The sequence below is a fragment of the Pyrgilauda ruficollis genome, unplaced genomic scaffold (genome assembly GCF_017590135.1).
Source record: "Pyrgilauda ruficollis isolate IOZ18807 unplaced genomic scaffold, ASM1759013v1 scaffold188, whole genome shotgun sequence".
Taxonomy (NCBI): domain Eukaryota; kingdom Metazoa; phylum Chordata; class Aves; order Passeriformes; family Passeridae; genus Pyrgilauda; species Pyrgilauda ruficollis.
In genome coordinates this window covers 454,462-461,977 of record NW_024517873.1, presented here as the reverse complement: position 1 = coordinate 461,977, position 7,516 = coordinate 454,462, and the positions used below count along the sequence as shown (strand labels likewise).

The window sequence follows — 7,516 nt, the reverse complement described above, 5'->3', positions numbered from 1 at the left end:
CCTCCGAGGCTGTGTCAGCAATGTCCTGGGTGGGAATTGTCCCTGTGGCATCGCTGACTGGCGACCCTGTGGCAGCAGCCCTTAGGAGGCCCATCCCTTCCCAAGCACCCTGACTTGGTTGGTGGCTGGTCCCCAGCAGTGGGACCCTTCACCCGCTGTGGCCAGGCCAACACTCACCTCCATGCACCACTCCCTGAATTAATCATCAGCCCCACTCCGTGCTCGACTCCTCACTTAAAGAGATTTTTACACATTAAAAATTCACAGCACTAAATGATTGATGGCTGAGGCCCCCTGCACCTCTGAGGAAGAGCTCAGGCTGCTCCAGCTCCACTTTCCACCAGGACTCCAGCGTGTCCTTGTCCCCAGCCATCCCCAGTGCTGCACCGGGCATCACTGGGGGAAAAACCAGCATGGCAGTGACCCCAAAAAAAGGCACCATTAGCTCTCTAGAGCTGCTGGTGGTGTGCTGAAGGTGTTTTAGGTGCTGGAGCATCTCCAGACCCCTGGGATGTGCCTGTTGTGGCCAACACCAGTGGGAACGAGATGCTCTACTCCTGTGTGGGGTCTTGGGAGGGTCTCAGGGGAGCTGTTTGCCAGCCTGAGCAGCACAGAGGAGGGCTGCAGGCTTAAGTGAGAGTTGTAATGGAGGCCTTCTGTTCTCTCCTCCTATCACTCCATCTCTCATCCCAAGACATGGCAGGTGATTGGGAGCAGCCATTGAGGGGCTGCATAGGTCAGGGGAGACAGGGGGAAGAAAAAACCTTTGTGCTGACCTGGGCTGCGTGGGCTCTTGTCTGTCCCGTCACTGTCCCCAGCAGTAACAAGCTCTCACCCCACCTCCCCAGAGCCTTGCTGCTTCCTACCCCCAGCCAATGCCCACACCACAGGCACCTGCCCTGACACCCTCCAGCACCGACCTCCTAAACTCATCCCCTAAACCCATCCCCAGCACCCACCCCCTACACTCATCCCCTAAACCCATCCCAAAGCCCATCCCCTAAACCCACCCCAGGCCCTCCCCGGTTCCCGGGACGGGAACGCCCCCTGCCGGTCACATCAGGGCAGGCAGGAGGGAACGTGGGGCTGCGACGAGGGGGGGCTGGGTGGGACTGGGCTGGAACCGAGCTGGGACTGGGTGGGACTGGGCCGGAACCGAGCTGGGACCAGGCTGGGACTGGGCTGGAACCGAGCTGGAACTGGGCTGGGACGGGGCTGGGACCCGGCTGCGACGAGGCTGAGACAGGCTGGGGACCTGGCTGGGACGGAGCTTCGGGAGTGCAGCTCGGGGTCAGGGCCACCCTGTCACCCCCTCATCCCATCACTCTGTAGTCCCATCACCCTGCCGGTGCCTCACCTTGCCACCCCACCACGGCTGTTGTCAACCTGTCACCCCATCACGGTTGCTCCCCCAGGTAGATGTGACTTGCTCCCAAAATTCCCCCAGCCCCAGCCCCAGCGGTTCACTCTGGGCAGACCCCGACGTGCTGCCCACCTCACCAGCGACCCCGGCACCTCTTTCTGCTGTCCCCCAGCCCCAGCTGTGCCGTGGTGCCCTGCTCCCCACCCCAGCCACCACTGCCTCCACTCCCCTCTGCCCGGTGGGTCTTGCTCACCCTCCTGTTCAGAGCTCGATGGGCTGCACCAGGTGCTCGGGCTTTGGCTCAGCACCGCCCGGAATCCTCATCTGTCTGCAGGGACACTTCCTTTTGCACTCCCCCCACACCCTGCCCGACCTTGACACCCAGGACCTGTGTTGCACCCCTCAAACACACACTGAATCATAAACAATTATCCCTCATTTCAGGTGTCTGGCCTTGTCTCAGAGCAGACGTGTCTGGAGCAGTGCTGGGGGCCGGAGCAGCAGTTCTGCCACCCACAGTAAGCCAGATGTCCCCAGGTGCCAGTAGCGCTGCAGGTGCTCCCTGCCGCGTGTCCAGTGCCTGGGGGACCGAATCACGCTGTTCCTCTTCTTTTCTTCCTCGGGGGAGAAGGTGCAGGTGCCACACGCCTGGCTGTTCCCCATGGGGCTGTCCCTGTCCCCGCAGTGTAGGTGGGCTCAGAAGAGCAAGTTCAGAGGTACCACCTACACTGTGCAGCATCTGCAAGAAAAACTCCCATAAATCGGACACTTTCCAGCTTCTCTCTGCTCACTGGCAAAGAAGGAACCAGCTGAATGCTGGCACCGGGCCAGCCTGGACACGCTGGGGCTCCTGGACAGAGTCTGGCAGGAGGGAGCTCCTGGAAGAGGTGGCGACGGATCCACACTTGAGGAGTGTGTTCCTGTCGTGAAGATGGAGGGGAAAGCTCCCAGCAGAGATCCGAGAGCAGAAAGCAGTGGCAGAAGGAGGATGCAGGCTCCGGCCCGCCCGGAGGCGGGCAGCGGGACGGGCGCTCCGCTCGGCCCCGCTCCACGGCTGCCCGCTCAAAGGGCCGATTGTGTGCCGGCAGCAGATGTGCCGCTTCGGGCGGCGGCACAGAGGGGCTTTTCTGCTCTTCTCAATGACAGATCTGTGCCGTTCCCGTCGGGAAGGTCCCGCTGCGCCCCCCGGCCCTTGGCAGATCCTCGGCAGCCGGGAAGCTGCCGGCCGCGGGGCGCCGGCCGGAGAAGGGCGCTCTGTGTGCCGGACGCGAGTGGCCTTTCCCGACTCCCTGGAAATGCCAAAAGGGAGCCGGACGCCGTCAGCCCGAGGGCTCTGCGGCGGGGGGAGTGAAGCTGGGGCAGGGAGAGTGGAGGCCTGAAAACAGCTGGAAATAACTCCCCAGGGGAAAACCGTGCAGGGCAGAGAGGCATCTGCTGGGTAGGCAATTCCCTCTTTGTCCTAAGGACTCAGCCGGCAACTTTGCTGGGTGCTAGAGGACAGAGAGCACAGAAGGGATTTGGGGGCTGGTTTGTGCTCACGATGCACAGCCAGCTCCATTCTGCTCTGCAGGGTGAAGGGTCGAGCTGGAAATCAGTGGGTGGAGCTGAGACCACATCACCCACCAGGTGATGGCGCATCCTTGTCCCCACGCAGACCAGTGTCCCCGCCGAGCACCAGGGGCTGGGGATGTCAGGGCTGCTGCTCCTGAGCATTTTCCACAGAGGACAGGGCTGCAGCTGGGACCCCACCCTACTGTGGGACCGAAGTCACAGGAATTCACAGGGGCAGGTGTCCCCCTTTCCAGGAGTCACCCCTTTTGGGGACAATCAGCTCGGGCACCTATTTTCAAAACCCATTTTAGAGCCTACTGGCTACAGGAGGACATGAGGGCCCAGAGTCCCTAAAGGAAAATGGCCATTTGGAAGGAGTGTAGTGTTTCAGCCAAGATTACAGCTCTTCAAGGCAAGCCAGGCTGCAAATGCGCCGTGCACAGCGTGATCCCAGCGCCGGAATGTCCCGCTGAGGGCTCCCACCGGCCGTCGGGGTGTGCTGGGGCCACACACGGCAGGACGCGCGGCCGGCGGGGCTGGCCCGCGGCCAGAGCAAAGCCGAGCTGCGGAAAGCCCGCACGGCATTTCCCTCGGCACTGATAAGGCTGAGCTGCAATCGCAGCCACAAAAAAAGCTGTCCCGGCCTTCCCCGGGCTAGCCAAAGGCTGTGCCAAGCACATCAAGGATTGCCCGAGATAAAAGCCCACGCCTGCTGTGCCGCACAGGCACAAAATGTCACCTGCGGCCGGCGAGATCAGAGGGGACACGGGCTGGGGGACAGGACACGAGGGCACCGTGCACCTGGACTAGGGCTGCTCCTGCAGGGCTGTGCTGGGGACAGGAGGGTCACAGACCTTAGTGGAAGGTAGCAGGAGGTGGCATGGAGCAGGAGGTCCCCAGGGAGAGGGTGTCATTGAGGGTGGTCTGTGTTTGGTGCAGGGGCCTCAGCATAGCCCCAACCTGGGTTCAAGGGGGTCTCCAGGAGGTGATGGGTGCTGGGAAATGGCAAGGCAGGAGGCTTTTGGCAACGAGTCTGTGTGGTGGTTTTCCTGCTGTCAGGGTTTGGCTTCCTCCAGTGGCTTCAGCTCAGCTGGGTCTGAGCACCATGTGTGCACCCACAGCTCCTTGGGGACCCTTCCCCAGATCCCACACTGCTGGGGAAGTGCCTCCAGCTCCACTCGGGCTCTTTGTTTTGCTGCAGCATCTCAGGAGGAAGGATCTGAGCAGAGAGGTGACGAGAGGAAACGAGCTTTCTGTTCACTCCCAAACCTGCAGGCAGAAAACAAGGACATCCTGCTGGGGTGGCTGGGCAGGGACGCTGTGCCTGTGGGGAGGGCAGATTGCTGGGCTGCGATGTTGCTGGCATTAACACCCTTTCCTACAGGGACTGGGCCTCACAGCTTTTGCCTCTGGTCTCACACCCTGCCCAGCCTGGCCAGCTCGCTCAGGGGGCCATGGAGGGGGTGGTGGAGCCAGGAGCCAAGCTCAGGCAGGCTTGGTGGAGCTGGAGCAAGCAGAGATGAAGTCAGGCAGCCAGGAGATGGCTGGAACACCTCTGATCATTTGTGTACCCAGAGCCATGGGCCACCACTGGCCAGTCTGGACACACAGAACTTTGGAGCCCACTGCCTTGAAAGGACCAAGATTCTCCTGCTGCCCATGGGGGAGACCAGGGTGCCCAGGGGTCAGGATCCCACTACCCAGGGAACAAAGAGAGTCATCCAGAGCTGCAGCAAGTGGAATGGCTCATGCTGCAGCACACAGAACTGCAGCCCTTTCCCACCAGCATCTACAGCAGCATTTCTCAGGGTGTCTCCATCCAGGAGCCATCTGAATAACACAGAATGACAGTAAATGCCTGCTTGTAGCCTGCCAAAAGCCTGGACAAGCTTTATGTGTTTTCTCATGCACCAGCACCACCCAATTCCTGTGCTGTGTGCAGAGGGACAGAGATGCAGCCTGCTCTGTCAGTCTGCAGTCACCTCCAGCTCCTGGGGCTCTGTTCCCAGCACATTGTGGAGAAGCACCCAGCTGTGCTGGTGTGAGTCACATGCACACAGGTGCACCCACATTTCCTACTGCTCTGATGGGAAATGAAGCATGATCATATTCACAGTCCCAGTAGGGACTGACAGAGAGAAAAGGTTTGGGACTCACAAGGAAAGTAATTTTTTGCTACCTTCTCTGGACCAAAAAAGCTTTTCAGTAGATCTGATTCTATGAAAACTCATCAGCTCCTGGAGCTTTTTATTCAGATGGACACTCTTATGAGGGTCAGGGCTGATTTCAGTGGCCTTTGTGAAGGAACAGCTGTGCCAGACCCAAAACTGATGTCATGAGTCAGCAGAGCCCCAGACAGCTGAATGACAACACTATCCCCAGGAAACCACCGAGGTTTTTTTGGCAGAACTGCCCCTACAAGAGGAACGCAAGCCTGGCTAGCCGTGCCCACCCCTCCATGCAGGGTTACGGGAGAGACGCTGAACACAAGAGCTTGGTCCCATACTGTGGAAGCCCCTGGTCCTTAGCTGTAGCCTTTCCCAGACTAAGCATCTGTGCATCTTTCACCCACATAGGCACCAGTGCTAACACCCCCAGCCTCACAGCTACACTTTGGTTAACCCAGACCTTGGCACAGGTGTGGGTGCGGCCGCTGCCATTTGCCTCCGAGCCTGGGTTCAGCTGCACGTGCTGGGCTGCGCCAGCCTGGCCCAGCAGGAGCCACAGCTCGAGCAGGTCCTGGCTCGGCGTCCCTGGTGTGGGGTGAAGCCACCGCACTGGTGGCCAGCCGAGGCTGCAGAAGCACTTTGCTCCATGTGATCTGCTCTTGGATGCAGATGAGATTTACATGGGGTGTGAACACCAACCAGCCCAGGTGAGTTCTCTGGCCATGGCCTCATATTTGAGTCCCACATAGTTTCTGCAGAAAACAATGAATACTAGAAACAGTGACTGTCCCTTGGGTTTGATTCTTCTCAGTGACTAGAACTTAAAGCCAGAGGAGTCTGATCCCTGCAGAGAGCAATGCCATCCCTCTTGTTCAAAGGCTGCTGGTGAGTCTCAGCCTGGAAATATCTCTGAGCTGCCACAGTTTTGTGATCCAGCACCACATTCAGGCAGCCCCAGGGCTGTATTTCTTTGGTGATGCTGGGTTGTTTGTGGTCTCCTCAGTCTTCCACAGCTCAGCCCTCATGCTGCGGTAGCAGCAGTCATGTGGGGGTCTGGCACCCACAGAGCTGCAGTGACATCACTTTCCCAAGCTCATGTTTCCTCAACTCCTCCTTTGTTGTTTTTTTCCCTTTGCAGGGAGGAAACTAGAATTGCTGCCTGGAGGTGGGTGACATTTTTGTCAGATGTCCAAGAGCAGAAGTGAGGGACCTGGATGTGGGCCCATCATGGACCTTTGAGCCGGGATGTGGGGCATGAGCTCCACAGCCCAGCTGGGCACTGCTGGGACCTGGCTCATTGCCCCAGACTTCACCTTTCCTGACCTGGACAGAGAAGGTAAAACCACACTGTGCAGGGGACCCAAACGATTTCTTCTCCAAGCAGTCAGTGAATCAGCAAGAGTGGTGCTATTCCAGACCTGCTTTGGAGACCAATTGAGGGCGTGAAATCACCAAGTTCATTACCACAGAATGCTGGGGAGGCCAACTATGCAAATGGATTGGAAAGGGATGAGGTCTGTCAGTGGAGGTAGATTCATTAGAGCTATTAAGGTACTTCCGTCCGGATGCAAACCCTTTCCCAGGAAGTCCCCAAACTGCCTGCCAGCAGCTGGGAGGGACGCCGGGAAGCACATCTTGTTTCTCCTGCTCTTCCCGTGAGTAGTTACAGAAGTGCCAGCTATGGAAAAATACCCGTGAAGTTCAGAGCTGAAAAGGAAAGAAAAAGAAACAAAAATCTTTGCTGAGGGTTTCAGCGCTGAAAAGGTCTGCAGCAGTTAGTGAGGGCAAGCTCTAAGGTGGGGAATGGCCGGGGTCCTTACAGGATGTGGGGAGAGCCCAGAGCTCGCGGCTCAGCGACCAGCACGGGAAGCAGGCGGGGAAGAAAGCTGGCAAGAAAAGGAGACAGACAGCCGCTGCTGGGACAGGGAGGGCTGCCAGGAACCCAGCGGGGCCAGGCCCGGGGAGCCCAGCCAGGCCCAGAGGCACATTGCTCCCGGCCCTGGATGGGACGAGGGCAAGATGTGCGAGGGTGGCTGTGCTGGGGGAGCACGGTGCTGCAGGAGCGGGACCCCAGGCACCCGCCGGGCCCCGAGCAGCACCGGGGCTGAGCTCAGGACAGAGGGTATCCCAGCATCGGGGTGATGTGAGCAGGGGATCCCCCTTTCTGCAGGGTGACCACCCGCGATGTGGACAGGTCAGGGAGAATCCCGTCCCAGGGTGACTGCAGTAGGCGCACCCCATCCCCAGGGTAATCAGGACAGGGGACCTGGGGTGACAAGGGTAGGGGACACCCCTCCTCCAGGTGACAGGAACGGGGCACATCCCACCCCGGGCGACCAGGGGGACAGCGATATCCCCTCCCCAGGCGGGGAGGGAGATAGCGGGGATGCAGCGGGGCGAGCGGCCGGGGGCGGTACCCGTCCCGTCGGGCCCG

At 59.6% G+C, this 7,516-nt stretch overlaps 1 long non-coding RNA gene across 1 annotated transcript in view; it reads right to left on the bottom strand.

Annotated features, from left to right (window-relative positions):
- Positions 1 to 1,027: 1,027 nt before the first annotated feature.
- Positions 1,028 to 7,516, bottom strand: part of LOC121352388 — a 9,982-nt gene continuing 3,493 nt past the window's right edge. The window contains exons 2-3 of the long non-coding RNA XR_005954924.1: positions 5,543 to 6,789; positions 1,028 to 4,183 (exon numbers count right to left, since the gene is read on the bottom strand). This is a non-coding gene — a long non-coding RNA (uncharacterized LOC121352388). The remainder of the gene's footprint in view (positions 4,184 to 5,542; positions 6,790 to 7,516) is intronic.